Source organism: Pezoporus wallicus, unplaced genomic scaffold (genome assembly GCF_028554395.1).
Source record: "Pezoporus wallicus isolate ANWC-B61680 ecotype Strahan unplaced genomic scaffold, APGP_CSIRO_Pwel_v1 contig_7553, whole genome shotgun sequence".
NCBI classification, from domain to species: domain Eukaryota; kingdom Metazoa; phylum Chordata; class Aves; order Psittaciformes; family Psittacidae; genus Pezoporus; species Pezoporus wallicus.
Genome location: NW_026635101.1, coordinates 1,368,896 through 1,384,802, shown reverse-complemented (window position 1 = coordinate 1,384,802; position 15,907 = coordinate 1,368,896).

Below are 15,907 nucleotides of genomic sequence, written 5' to 3'. Positions count from 1 at the left end.
ATAGCTTTAACCTGACAGAGGGGAAATTCAGACGAGACATGAGGAAGAAATTCTTCCCTGTGAGGGTGCAGAGGCCCTGGCACAGGGTGCCCAGAGAAGCTGTGGCTGCCCCATCCCTGTCAGTGTTCAAGGCCAGGTTGGACGGGGCTTGGAGCAACCTGGTCTAACGGAAGGTGTCCTCGTCTGTGGCAGGGGGTTGGAACTGGGGAGATGTAAGGTCCTTTCCAACCCAAACCACTCTATGATTCTATGATAAAATCCAAATGCATTTCTATTTTATCACAGTCCTCCAGTGAAATGTTTGACAAAGAGAAGAGGTTCCTCAGGTTGCTAGTGTGCTTTTGTAACAACTATCACTCCTGCAGCTTCCATCAGTCCTTGCTTGCCCACAGAAAACTAAGGAGAACTGTAGCTTTCATTGTAGATCAGAGTATGAGATGATAGGGAAAAGAAGAAAAGACAGTAAAAATTGCAAAGTGCTAGCCGAATTCTTGGGTCAGCCAAATTACTGAGCTTGAGAGTATGAGCCTTATCTAAATATTTCCTAAGATCCGAGTTCAGTCCTTTAGCAAGCAGGTGGTATTAATTCCCATCTCTTCAGATGCACCAGCGTTGCCCTGAGCAGCACCAGGCAACCCCCTAAGAAGAAAATGAGTTTGCTCTTTCTCCAGTTTCTTTTCCACCAAATAATTATGACAGCTGCCAAGTGAAGTTCTAAAATCTGGGGATCATACCCTTTTTTTTTTTTCCCTTGGAAATATCTGCAATCTTCTTCTTATTCTGAGTCCTAAGAAGGAGAAGCAGCAGCTCCAGAAGCATCCCTGTGTACTTACAGTTACTGTGGAAGTCCCAAGAGAACTGGCACCACTGACTTTCCTGCCGTCTAATCCCCACCTAATCTAAGCCTTGACCTGCATTTCATCCACCATTCTTAAATCTAAGCATTTAAAAGTACACAAATGAAGAAGCATCTAAGTGAACGATCTAAAAGCATGGATCTAAAACAGGTCAACGGAAAGTCTTTGTCAGGGAAATATGAGGAATTTGAATCATTATTGTCATCTGAGTCTTATTGCACCCTTCTGTTATTTTTTATATCTATTATTACATTATTCTGTATCTATTATTTCTACATATTATTTCTATTATTTCATAGATGACATTTAACTTAACATGGTGGTATTACAGCTACATACAGCCTAGACTTACGAAATATGAGAACTTCTTGTTTGAGCTAACATGAGGATTTGAGAAATTGGGAAGTGGGAAAGAAAACTTGTGATTATTTCTAACTATCTGCCTCCTTCTATTGTATCAGATGAAAGATTCTTTTGTATTATAAATTTGTGCCTGCAAAGCGATCCCCACTATTTCTGGTTCTGGGCTATTTTCTGTACCCTACATTGTGGTGTCCAAAAATCTTATTTCTTCCTGGTTTTGAATTTTGGAAAGAAATTAGTACCATTTATGGTGAGCTAGAAGTACAGCTTGCAGCCAGGGAAGAGGGCAGTGGAAACAGTAAGCCAGTAAGAAAAAACAACCATCTTTGGTGTGATTGTTGCCTGAAGCTTCACTGGCATTACTAATTTCTGATAAGCAGAAGGTTTAACTCCAGAGGGCATCCCAAATAACTGTCACCATATTTCTTCCGTTGCTGCTACAGCTGCATGACATTGCACTGCACTAGGATAACACAAAACAGAACTAAGCAGAAGTCTGTTCTACCTGGGGATTAAAATCTGTTGTTAACCAGATGCCCACTGGTTGTCAGAGCTGGAATTCTGAGCTCATTCTCTATCCCTCATGAGCATTGCTATGGTTCGGCCAAATCCATCACTCCTAAGACAGAACGACCCCTTTTGAGAGAGGATGTTCTGCATCCTCAGTGACGTGGCAGCACTGGGGCTGGTAGAGGACATGGGGCATTGCAGCTTGCGCAAAGGTTTTTACCACCAGTGGATGAAAAGGTGTGTACATCATTCCCAAAATAAAACAAGAGCTTTAGAAAATGTTTGGTTTTCGTCTGACCTATAGAAAGAAAGCAAGCTGAAATACAAACCAAATCAGCTATTTTCTTTATGAATATTTTTCTACACTAAGCTTTTTATCTCAATCAAGTCTCCATCTGTGAGAAAACACGTATGTTGAAGTTTTGGAGTATCCACCAGAAGGGAAATCTTCCTTTTCATTCAGCGCCAAGTCACTGTAACATGCAGTGAGGAAGTAATTTTGTATCTGCATCAAGTACAGTTATGGAATTCAGAAATTTTCCCTGCTGAATTGACACAAAAGATGTAACTTACTCAGTATAGCTGTTCAAAGGAACTGTTTTCCTGAGTTGGCATTTCCTGCTAGGAATTTGCAACTGCCACTTTCTAACATCCACTATACTACTATGTATTAAAAGAGACCATCCCCAGTGCACTCTAGTAATGTAAGTGTATCAGCTTTTGCACACATTTATCCAGCAGTCATTTATACAAACAACATTGTGGGTCCCAGCCCTGCTTTGGCACAGAAAATACTGCCCGTGATGATTATTTTTTTTCCCCAATTCTTTTTCTTGCTTGTTCCTAACAAATAAGAAAGTCAAAGAATAATTAAAGCACAGGGCAGAACAGAAATAACCTCACAGTAAATAAGTGTGCTTGAGCAATATAAATGATAATTCATTTTACAAGTAGAGATTAGAAGAGCTTGGCTTGTTCAGCTTCTCAAAACAACAGCTTAGAAGGGATATGACTGTTCCCTATAAATATATTTGGGTATGTAAACATGAAGGGAGAGAAAAATTACTTTAAGCAACCAGTAAAATATTGGCACAATGACAAATGAGTATAAACGAGCCATGAATTAATTATGGGTAGAAATTAGGATACGCACCTGAAAGCAGAACCACTTGTCCTTTCAGGCTGATTTATTAAAAAATGAGCTGCCTACTTGCTCCGTATTCAGCCCGAAAAGGAGTATAGTGGTCTTATGACTCCTACCAAAGTACATGTGTGGGAATGCATGAATATGTGTGCATTCAACATGGATCCCATAACATAAGCATCCTGACATGTATCCTCTAACATTTACTAGAGACTATAAACGTTTACTTCATTCTGCTTCTGAAAAGAACAAAATTAAGTGAATATCCTTATGCCATCCATTTTTTATAGAACTGATTTTAGATTCTGTGGGATCAGGCTCTTATTAACCTTCTCGGGGTGGAAAAGGATGAACAAGGAGCCTGCCAATGGGCTTACATACCACCAAAATCTCATTCTGACCGCACGCTTCCCCAAAACTGAGCTCACTCCCCAGGGAGGAAAACATGCTCTGATCCTAAAAATAAGATAGTTAAGATCTTATTGTGGCACATCTAGGAGACATTATGTGTCCCCAACGTAGGGCAAGTCCTTATTTCCCCTACCGTGAAGCACGTTTGAGCTTCTTTTTAACAGCTAGAGGAACTGGCGGGGAGGGTTAAAACAAGTATTTCTTAAGCTTGAGTCTTTATTCCCCACCCACTCGTAAGCTGTCTGTAACTGGATTTTAAAAATGACTGAGCTCATTTTACCCTTCAAATTATTCACAAACATGTCCAATAAATAATTCTCGTTCTGCAGACTGTTTGTAAAATGCATATTTATCTGGAATTGAAAATTCATGCTATGCAGCTAATTAGCCTTTCACACAGGGTTTACGCAGGCCTGAAGGGTGCTGAGGGTTCCTGCTAGCTTGCAGCACAGGATGCGTTTCCCCTAACTGCATTTACATCTCTAAATTTCTTGGACCATTTTATCTGGAAATCAATCCCCCTCCACCCCCTTCACTTCTGGCTTCCTGCTTGGATCTCGGTATGGTATTTGTTTGTTTTGATCAAGTATGTCCTAGAATAATGAAATGCACTCATCCCTCTTCCCTAAGTTCAAGCACGCTCAAAACTGTATCTCAAATTCAGTTTAGAAACATGTTAGCCAGCAAAATCAGAGTATAAAGAAAATACGTCTTCCACTCAGACTTCCTGTTAGATGTTCATCTTTGAATTTTGTCCAATGAATGTGAGTTTCTCCACACCAACCACTCTTAGCTTATGTTTTTTCTTTTTGCATCTACTGTGTGTTGGTTAACATTTAGACATCTTCAAACGCAGAGAGATTTAGCCACTATTTTGCATGACTATTATTCTTCCGAGACACATTTATGGATGATGCCACACTAGGGTATAATGATAAGATAGATAACTTATGAAAAATGAAGGAAATTTGTTCAGCTCCATAATCTCACAAATCACTCATGACCTTCAGATGAAGATTCTAATTTCTGCCTGCTAGAAGACAATACACATCATATACGAATGATTTTTGATTCATCTCTCATAATTTTTGTAAGTATTTAGAAAATTCATTTATCAACATATTTTACTTCTCAAGACGATGCAAATACTTTCAATTGTCAAAGCACTGCTAAACCAGTTTTGGCTGCAATACTTTGGAGGAGTGTTGGATAGTCTTTGAGTGGAAAGCTCTGGGACCTTTTAGATCTTCTGGATGTGTTATACTTTCAGTGTGCCAGTACTGTGAAAATTTGGCTGATAATACTGGAACACATCTCCACTGCACTGGACTTTGGGCAAGCTTCAAAATACTGACCAATATTTATAAGTATGTATGCTCAGTTGTGCATACAAAGGTGAACCCTTAAGTGTTCAGAGAAATCAGAGGCTCTGTCAAATAGCCATGTGTACACCTAACTGAATTAACAAAAGCTATCAAAATTAAAAGAAATTAAACTAGTTTTCAGATCAAGTGAGCCAATATCACAAGACATTGCTATCAAAACCCAACTCTGTATGACCACAGAAACTGAGAAAGCTGTAGCTGTATCTAGATTTAGGAATACCTTTTCAGCAGAGCATGTGATACAGCTGAAGATGTCCCTGCTCACTGTAAGGCGAGTGGACTAGATGGCCTCTGAAGGTCCCTTCCAACCCAAACTATTCCATGACTCTACTGATACTGCTAGAAGTACTGGGCTGCCTGCAGAAACATGATTTTTTAAGACAGAATAGCTGACTAGCACATCCTATGTAGTCCCACCTTACATTAAATACCCACTTTTAATGGTGGCACTTTAAGGAATAAGTCACAAAGTAGAAGCTGAACAATGTAATTACTGACAAAAGGCAATGTAGGTAGAGAGTGTCCAGACCCCACCATGTTTTATTTCTGGAGCTGAAGAAAGCTGCAATTTGTTACTTAGTTAAACCTGATTAATGGCCTATCAAATTAGAGATGCTATACACTGCATCAAAGTCACAACCAACTTATTCGGATCCCTTACCATTAAATCAAATCTATAACTGAGCAAACCACTTCACTAGTGAAAAGCATTCCCCGATCAACTACACCAAGATGCTAATTAGCACTGTCATCCAGTCATGGACTTCACTGTCTTGAACTCACGCAGGACAGCTATGACAGTGCCTTATGGATGGATGAGTTACTGCAGTGTAGTTATGCTCTTCCTATAAACATGCTCCATAAATATGCACCATTTGGTGTAACTATGCACCATGCCTATGCTAGCCTCCGGAAATAAAATGAAACTCCATCAATGACTACTCAGATCATGAGATTATGGATTATGAACCCCAGGAAATCCTTGGTTTGAATACAGAACACATCATCACAAGGTATCAGAGAGAGCTGTAAAATGCATTTCTACAGATTAAGCTCTCTTCTGTATAGCACACGTGCTGAGTGTGATGCAGAAAGACTTTAAACCAGCTGGGTGAGGTAGAAGCGTCAATACTCCTTTTGCACATACACAGCCTGCACAGAACTTCATAGTAGTCCTTGGAAGTCAAGCTCTAGAAGAACAAGTTCCAGGATTAAATAGTTAGGTGCAATATTAATATTGCAGGCTTAGTCTGATTCTTAAGTTTTGATTTGGACCCACAGACAGGCAATTAATTTAAATTAGGTAGTATCAGAAAGGATGCTGTAGAAGATTTTTCATCTGGTAATTTAGAACTAGCAGCAGTAGTATCCAGTCAAGTTTATTTCAATTTATGGGCATATTCAGTCTTCTGCTCAGAAGGAAGAGCAAACGTGGAACTGATCAGACTTTTTCAATGTTATATTTCTCCTTTTCATTTTTCATCACTTGCTTCCACATGTCTGGTGCACAAACATAGCTGAAATGAATGGCAGAAGCAGTGAAATTCCCAGATTGTTAAATCTCATCAAGATCTGAGTATCCTGGATATTGGTACAATTTCCTTCCCTTTTTTAATGAGCTGCTGATGTCTACAAGTAGGGATCTTTTTTATTTCTTAGAATAAGTGAATTCTCCTGGCTACAAGAATTATGTCCTATTATTTGAAATGCACTTGACTTTCTTTCAAAACTACATATCATTTCAGAAGGGGAATGTTAGAGGTGATAAATGGATAGCACTATCACATTAGTTTTGTGGAAAGCCACATCTAACTCCAAGGGTTTGGTCTACTGGTGTACTAAGGGCCTTTGCCTCAGAACCGCATCCAAAAGATTGGTTTTCTTAACTTACTCCAGCATACCCAGCAGACAGTAAAAGCCTTACATAAGCACCTAACACTTTAAGGAAGGATCTTCCTGACTTGCTATTCATTTTTCAGATGCTATGTTACTGAATCCTGCCCTCGGAACAGGTTTTAATATGCAACATTCCCAAGACTTCTGACTCACTTAGCTGACCTGGACCCCTGAGCTGTTCTGCATATATCTTACATCTCCTCATCTGAAGGGTATGGATTTTGCTAGAATGAAAGCAGGACCCTTTCACAAATTTCGTACACAAAAAATGAAATTTGTCAAAAAAAAAAAAAAAAAGCACTGAGATTGGAAAATGAATCATTTTAAGTAAAATAGTGCCATCTTAAGCCAGACCACCAAGGCTGTTTATGCCATGAACATAAAAATGAACACACCACAGACAAAGTCCTCTTTTCCACAGGAGTTGTGGCTGCATTTCCGAAGCCACTGCTTGCTGTGTGGTCAGTTTATTGTACTACCACTGCCCGCACCCAACTTCTCACACACTGGTTTCTGCACTGCTCTCTACTGAACTGCCCTGCAGCTTTACATGCACTGAGGAGCCTGTCTGTGTGAGCAGGGCCTGTCACTATTGCTTTTGGAAGATCCAGGGAGCCGAGGAACAGAAACTCAGAACACAGTTGCAGTGACTGTGGTCATAACAGTTTAGAGCTAATGAATCCAGGTACCTCATGGCATCCTAAAGACTCCTGCACAGCTTCAGTCAAGCGTAAGGACAGGACCATGTCAGGCAATCAGGTGAATAGAGACAAAGCTAAGGGGAAGTCAGGGATTTGTGAAGCACGATTTGAGAGGAAGCTATCTGTAGACATCCCATGAAATGCTACACACCAGGCGTCTGTAGCCTCTTGATTTTACAGGAACCAAGGCTCTTGATTAAGTACTATACAGGAAGAAACCTCTGGGCAGTCAGGAGTCAATTTGCTGAGTCTTCCACTTTGGATGAATTCCTAGCTACAGTGGGTGCATCCTTACAGCATTTATGTAGCATCTCACTAGTGCAAACAGATACATAGGAAGAGTTCTTAACATCTTACTTCTCAACGTGACTATCTCAGTTGTACGTATGTTGCATGTTAGGCACAGAACTTCATTTCTGATCTTACCGTTAAGTCCTTGAGATATGCACTGTCTTCCAGAACTGAGCCGAGACTTCTCTCTGTCAGATCACTTGCTCATGTTTATGAAAATGTTCAGCATTGTCCTTTCAGGTACTTAAGGCAGGCATACACTGTAGTAACACAGAGAAAAAGAGAGAAATGAGGCTGAAGGAAAGGGGCTCAAACTGTCATCACCAGTCCTGACTGCGGTTTCAGAATCTCTGAGGCCACACATCTTGCCTGCTGGAAAAAGAGCAACAAACAGACATTCACAGTAACCTTCTGTGCAGAGAGAACCCCTTTAACAGGAAAGCTGACTCAGAAGAAGCAGAATTAAACTCTCTCCACAACTATTATTGTGCCTCACAGGCAGCAAAATACCAAAACCTGATCTGGGAATTCGTAACAGTTCCTGTAAAGAAGCTTTCTGATTTTATAAGAAGGCAACAAGGATATCACAGCAAACCGATACCATTTTGGGTCACTAATTTTCACCTGTAAACTGTTATGCTATTTTGGTCTTTACTAAAGGAGAAGTTACTTTTACTGTGCCACTTATATTGACTAAGATTTATTACAATCTTTAATAGTGAGCAATTTCTTTAATGCATCTTTAGAGCATTATGTGAGAATTGAATAGGCAGAAGAGCTGGCTCCAGAGCTCAATGCAAACAGATGTCTTGCAGTATCTTTCCAAACCTCTATCCCCTGTTGCAAATATCAAAGCTACAATGGCCACTCAACGAGACTGTCAAGGTCACTTCTCATCAGGAAGGACAGCAGGACACAGTAATAACAACATCAACCCCAAACTAGGCCTTTGGGTAGCAAGGCAAACAGCCAAGTGAATGTGAGCATTAGGGAAACAAAATTCCACAATCATGCCCCATTGCTGGTTTTAGAGTGAGAGAGATCTCCACCCAGTATTTCTATGAAGGTTTTGATTATATGCAGAGTTAGGAGAGTTTGTTCTGTGTTTTTCCTGAGCTCAAGATGGAAATGTTCTGAAAGGCACTGAATGACCTACAGCATTCACTTTTAACCTACACGACTTAATGCTCCAACCCATTTTGACACATACACACTGTTCTTCAATATTACATAGGTACTGTCCAAATAATTCACTGATCCTGCGTGTCAGTGGTGGGAAAGCATGTACAAAAGGATGCATACAAATACATTTGTTTGACAGAGTTATCAGATATTCAAATAAGCTCAGAGGAAAGAGAAGGCATGCTTCCCTTAAGTGACAGCTTATATAAGGAAGTCACATGGTTAAAAATGGTCATTCAGTGAAATACTGAAATTACAGATCAAACAGGGAAGGATTTATGACATTCCTTATTCTTAAGAAGAAGTTGCTATCAAAGTTAGGCATCAAATAGATGATGGATATACTTAATTTGCCAAATATTTGGGAATATTTCTTCTGTGCCTTTTTATTTGGTTTTGGGAAATGAAATCATTAGGCAAGTGGTACTCAGAAGCTCTGTTATACATCATACAATTGCTCTTTAGTGGCCTTTTTATTAATGTATTGTAATTACTATTTCAAAAGGAACCTACGACATAAAAAACCCCACCTGTCAAACTCCCAACTCTTCAGTGCACGAACAAGGACAGAAGAGCACCCAGGTCAGGATAAAAAGCTAGATAAATAGCTTTGTATTTCACAAAGGTTCTTGAGATATTGAAAATGTACAGTAAAGGAATATAAAAGAATTTCTTTGAGATATGTGCTGCTTAGTTTAATAACCTCTATAATGCTGGAAATACTTTTTTTTCTCTTTCTTTATTAACTGAAGTATTGTTCCTTGTACTTTTTTTCCTAGACAAGTTTAAGATGAGAATTAACACCTGAGGAAAATCTGCATATGAATTTACGGTAGGGTACTGCACTGGCTAAAGCTTAGCAAGTAAATACCTTAGTATGGTATCCAAAATACATTGTTACCTTTTCAAGTTAGTAAGTTTTTAATAAGATATTATCAGACAGTCTTAAAACTGTAACATGAGTTACAGGCTGCCATTTGTTGTACCCCACCATAAATTCATTTGTAGATTCTTCTCCTTGCTAATTTTTCATCTTAAACTTGTCTAGGGAAGAGAGGAAGAAGTACAAAGAACCATTCTTCTGTTAATACAGAGAGAGAGGAAAATAGTATTTCCGGCATTAACAGGACACTCAGCTGCTTAAGGGTATCTCTAGAGGTAGCTGAAAGATAAATCTTAATATTTTAACGTATGTACATATGTAAACAACTAAATTTATCTTGCGATATTAAGAGCTCTATATTTGAACAAAACAGTGCTTAGAAGCAGGTAATTCACTGGTCCTGAATGTATTTGAATTAGGATTTATTTGATTTTCTAGGCAATGTATTTGATTCCCTGTTTTTTTATTTGATTTAACAATTGGTAATTTGGATTCTGCATATGAGGGTACATGGCATGATAGGTGAAATAGCTGATAAAGAGGAAATATAACTGAATAAGAAATATATTTCATTTCACAGTTGACTTTCTGTCTAAAATACTCTTGTTCAAGGGGGAATAAAAAGTGCCTTAAGATGGCCTCTTGATTTCACCACGTGCTGTCCTTTCCAGATACTGTATGTAAATATTCTAATCACAAGATGTTTCCTCAGATTTTCTCTCCCTATTTCATTGTCTTATGCATTTTATACCAATTTCTGAACCAAGCATCGTTTCCCCCCTGATTCTCCATCCTGATTTTCCTCTTCCCAGCTTGCTCTCACTCTTGACTCAGACTAGAGACACTTGCCCGGACACCTTGTGCTCACTCTCCATCTCAGCCAAATGATTCAATGAGGAATGGATTATGAATTGGGAATTTCTCACCAGCTACTTCTCACTACAGATATTCTCCTTGAAACTAAATAAGCTTGTGGTCATTTCTCTCTTCATCAAAGTTTAAACCTGGAGTTAGATGGACCTGCATCCCACCTTCATGAAAGGGAAGGAACTGGGGAACACAAAGGTAACTTCAGGAGACTGTTCCTTATCCCAAGACTTGGGTTGGTCTGCTGGGGCTGCTGTGCTGCCTAGGACTTCAGAGAAAGAGGGAGTCTTCAAGACTCTCCTTGAAGTCTTCAAGAAGGGAAAAACTGGACAAACATAAGAGGAAAATGAAACCATCAGGGAAGAAAGTCTCATTTAAGAGACATCTCTGAAGAGATGTGGGGTCAAAGGGCACAAACACTCCAGCTGCAACAAAAGAAGCTCCAACATGGACTGGGAGGGCGTCTCTCCACAGGAATAGCAAGAGGATACAAGCGGATTTATAAGCCCAGAAGCAGCAGAAAACATAACAAAATACTTGGAAGTAAGCAACAGAGAAAGATTAAATGTTTCCTTTAACCTCTTCAAACTGTATTAACACAGCTGCTGACAGGATTTACACCACCCAAAGTGGACCAGGTCACTTCAAGCTATTTCATGAGCCAAACCCAAGGCTGAGCAAATCATTTTAATAATATAAAAGAATTCGTATTCTGCTGATGTTGGATTTGTCTCTGAACCAGGAAAAAGAAAGAAAGGAAGTATGTTTGAAAGAGCAAAGGCACTGTTTGATGCATACTGCTCTGGGAAACCTGAGGCAATCACTGGGGAGAGTGAAGAAGCAGTGGAAAGGAGAAGTGAATACGGTTATTGTAGTAGAGCACACCAAAGCTGTTTAAGAAGCCAAGTAAAAGCTACAGCAGAGGTGTGTGGAGGTTACAGGAGGAGCCTTGACCCTGGAAAATACATTTTCCATGAAACTCCAAGAGCAAATAGCATGAGTTGGAGAGCAAGCAAAACCCAAGAGAAGAAGAAAATGAGCTCAAAATAAATGGAGATCTGGTCCTTTCAGGTTGGATGCTGTATTTGTAATGCTTGCACTCCTATCTACCCTACCATTTCACAGAGGGACGAAAATGAACCATTTTGAAGGGCGATATGGTTAAAAAGCTGATAAACGCCTCAGATCCAGGTTTTCAAAGGTATCTATAGACAGAATAGGTACATTACAAAAAATTAGGAATTAGTGCTTTCATCTCTTCCTCTGAAATTCCTAAGTGCCATGTAGGTGATTTTCAAAGTCTCACTAAAAGCCCAACTACAGTTTTAAGTACTTCAGCACCTTGGAGGACATAGGCCAACATTTCTTAGGCTCTTTTCAAAATGAAATGTAATTTCTCAGGTTCATGGATTAGCAGCTTTAATCCTTCCTTCACTGAAACAAAGACTTACGGTGTTAAAACCAAGATTTTAAGTAGTATGTTCCAGCTGTAGGATTCTGCATAAATAAACAAAACCTTGAAGCAATACCAGTTGTTCTGAAATGCCTATCAAGAAATTAAGTGGACCTAGATAATACACAAGAAACAAAAAAAAAGATGCATTTATCCAGTTATATTTAATTATGTAAAATTATGCAAGGTGACATGGAATCCCAAAAATTCATTTTTGGAATTCCATGTTCATCACTGGACTATATGGACATCTTCTACATGAGGTGTGGATCTTCATTTTCATCTTTTTCTGATACATTTTTCATAGTGATGACTTTCAATAGCAGCTGACAGTTTTGACGGTTAATAATGTTAGAGGAAGATATATCATGCACTATTTACATGCAATCAGGCCTTTTAGCACCTTATCCCTTTATTTTCCCATACCAGTTCCTCCCTAAATAACCTAAACACCTCCCAAAATTTCCTCCTCTAAACATACCATAATAAGTCCTGCGCAATCCCAAACTGCTTTTTCCCTGCATCCCATAATACATCCCACAGCCCAGTGATGAGCCTGGCAGCAGCTGTCAGGGTATTACTTGGGCTCCCCCTCCTCCCAGCATCTCTCTGAGCTCCTCAATGAGTGTGCGGAAGAGCTTTCATCATATAACCTAACAGCTGCTTTAAATAAATCTATTCCTAATGTTAGATGCAATTATGTTTGACACACAGCTACAAAGACCCAGTAAATAAAGTCACATCTACATTGACTGCAAAATTACTTGTATATCTTTATCTATTAACATTCTAAAAAGTGCCTATAAAGTGTTTAAATTGTCACAAATATAAACTAATGTTATGTATGTTCACACATGCATGTTACTCTTGTATCACTGGAAGGCTTTATTACTGTGCTACCTTGACATCCACAGCAAAGGCACTGTGCTGTGGTGTACCTAAGCATTCAGGAATTCACATTCGGAATTGCCGCACACTTCAAGAATGTGGCAGACCGGTCAACGTTTTCAGCTTAAATGCCAGTCTTCTGTATTTCTGATTAATGAATTTTACTTTAGTGGTCACTCTATCTACTACCTAAAATTTAAACCTGTTACCCAAGTCAGTAAAGCATTTCCAGTGTTCATTATTCAACTCACAAACGCTTTTTCCTCCCTTACTAATTTTTCCCTGTCTTCTTTAGGTATATTAAGCACTTTGGAGATGTGTTGTAAAGGCTCTAGCATCTGACAGAATTACTTTTCAGAGTTTATGTTTAAATTACCTGTTCTTGTACAATCAAAATTAAAATTCCTCAGAGTCACAAATGACAAATTAACAGCACGATGTATATTCAAACAACTTATGTGTTCAACTTAGATTATCCATGTCCCCTACAGACTGCATATACACCTTCATAAGTAACAGTTTTCCATGAATTATTTTGTGATAGGTCACTGTTTTGGTTTCTAGGTTGTCCTGAGGCTTCATCCGTATCTCATGCCCTGTTTAAAGAAGACGTAACCATTTCACCCCTACAGAAAACATTTAATCTGAAATAGATTGCAATGCAATGATATTAAAGTTGTATATAAAAAAATATGTATCGTAGAATCATAGACTGGTTTGGTTGGAAGGGACCTTGAAGCTCATCCAGTTCCAACCCCTGCCATGGGTAGGGACACCTTCCACTAGACCAGGTTGCTCCAAGCCCTATCCAACCTGGCCTTGAACACTGCCAGGGATGGGACAGCCACAGCCTCTCTGGGCAACCTGTGCCAGGGACTCACCACCCTCAAATATACACGCCCTCATATACACAACTTTACATATATATTTTTTTATATATATATAAAAATATATATTCCTATACCCATCAGCAAGAGGGTATAGCACATCTTTGTGATGATTAATGGCTCTGGCAAACTTGGAGCTGGCACAATGAAATTGCGGGAGTATTTTCAGTCAGGAGGCACACTCCATTTAGCCTCATTTATCATAATTAGCTTAAGCAATTTCAACATTATGATAAAGGCTATGGAATTGATTTTAGTTGTTTATTTATTTTAGAGAAAATATTTTCCATTTATCATCATATCTGCTTTGCACTTGACCTTTTAATCAAAACGCTCACGATCATTTTTTTGCATCCTATACTTAGTCAGTGATTACTTTTGCTCACGGCTTATGTACTGCCCAAGTGCTGACTAACCCAACAGCCAGAAGGATGACTCATTGGCACAATGCACAGCTATTATGCTGTTCTAGGAGATGACTGAGGAAAGCAGTGCAGAAGTGACTACCTTCTTGCACCTTCTCTTAGTCTGTGAGGCTGCAAATCACAAGCAGAGTGATAGGACATAAACTGCAGTTTTCGGTCCCAAGGAAAACTGATGAGGGAGTGTTTCAGTCCATGTCAGAGAGAAATAATATTGCAGTTGTGCTTTAAAAGTGTTCTTTTTTTTCTGTTAGTTGCAACAATTAAGCTATATGAAAATCTGGAATCTGTCCAGAAATATAAAGAAACCTTGTTTAGGAAACAAAAACCCAAACCCAAACTTATTGTCACATATAGGGCAAGTTATCTGCTCTGTAGCTCTTATTAAAGAGAATTAATCAGGACAAATACATTCTAAAACCCCTACCTATAGTAAAGAATAAATCTTGCTTAAGCTGTACTTCAGTACTGCGTGTAAAGCCACTAAAAAAAAGTTTTCCAAGAAACATTTGCAGAAGAAGTGTTGACCTGCAATGCCTCTTAACCTGAAAATCAGACTTCTCATTAAGTAAAATTCTTCCAACTGAAAAATAGATCTCTGTAAAGTTGCTTAAAAGTTTGCCCAAAGGAGCCGTTCAAAGATTGGACTGGAAAGAAACATGGTCCACTATAAACCCAGAGTGGCAGAGGCATAGGCAATGTAATCTTGCTCTTACTCAATACACACGGAGAATAGTGGTAGTGGAACTCAATTATGAACAACAAAGTATTGAAAATTAATCTGAATAAAATGAAGGCCACTGATCATTGTCAACAACCCTGAAAAGCCAAAAGGAGAAAAGAAAACCCAACAACAACAGAAAAACCCTGCTCAGCATATCCGGAGAGATAACTGAAAAGTAGAACAATAAATCTGCTTTAATAGCCACTTTGGTCAAATATAAATGAGACAACAGAAATCAGGTAGGAAAGAACCAGTCTAACCACAAATGGATTTGTAAAAATGAAAGTTAACATGAGAATATTCTTCTTCAAGTCTTATACATAATGGAACCATAGAGGACATCCATCAGGTAAACATATGCTTCAGAAAAGGCAGAGATTGAATGAGCCATATCTATACTGCGCAATAAAACACAGCTTGTAAATGGGCAGACCAGAAACAAAGCAATTAAAGTCAAAAGCTTTAAAAAGGCAAAATAGCCCAACTTTCCTCTAGAAGGAAATACAGTATATATGGTTTCCAGCTTCTGAATATCACTATTCAGTAGTAGCGCTTGGAGCTTGTAACTGGAAAATTAATCTACCAGCCACTGGCATAGATGCTGAATGGAGGTGTTCAGATACAACTGGATTGATATTGAATTAAGGGATAGAGGAAAAGAGATAATTTTACCTGAAACTCTTGCCAAAGGAATTTTATCTGCCCCTCAATTTCACTAGAATAGGAAAAATAATGTGTATTTTGTGTCCTCAGCCTGAGGAAAAAATATGAAGGATTCATTATCAGGCTCAGATAAAGAAAAATCTCCCAGCTAGCTTTCATTATTGCTGCTGATTTTTTATTCTTCTTATTTGCACTAAGCTGCTTTCATCAAACTTATTTTTACTATCCTGAATTACCTGAGAAATAAAAATGCTGAATCATAAAACTGCAGTAACATCTCTAAATTAATGTGAAGCAGATTCACAATATACCATCTTAAAGGTATCACTTTTTAATACCTTATAAAGATACTACCATCAGAGAGAAGATTTCCTCATTTA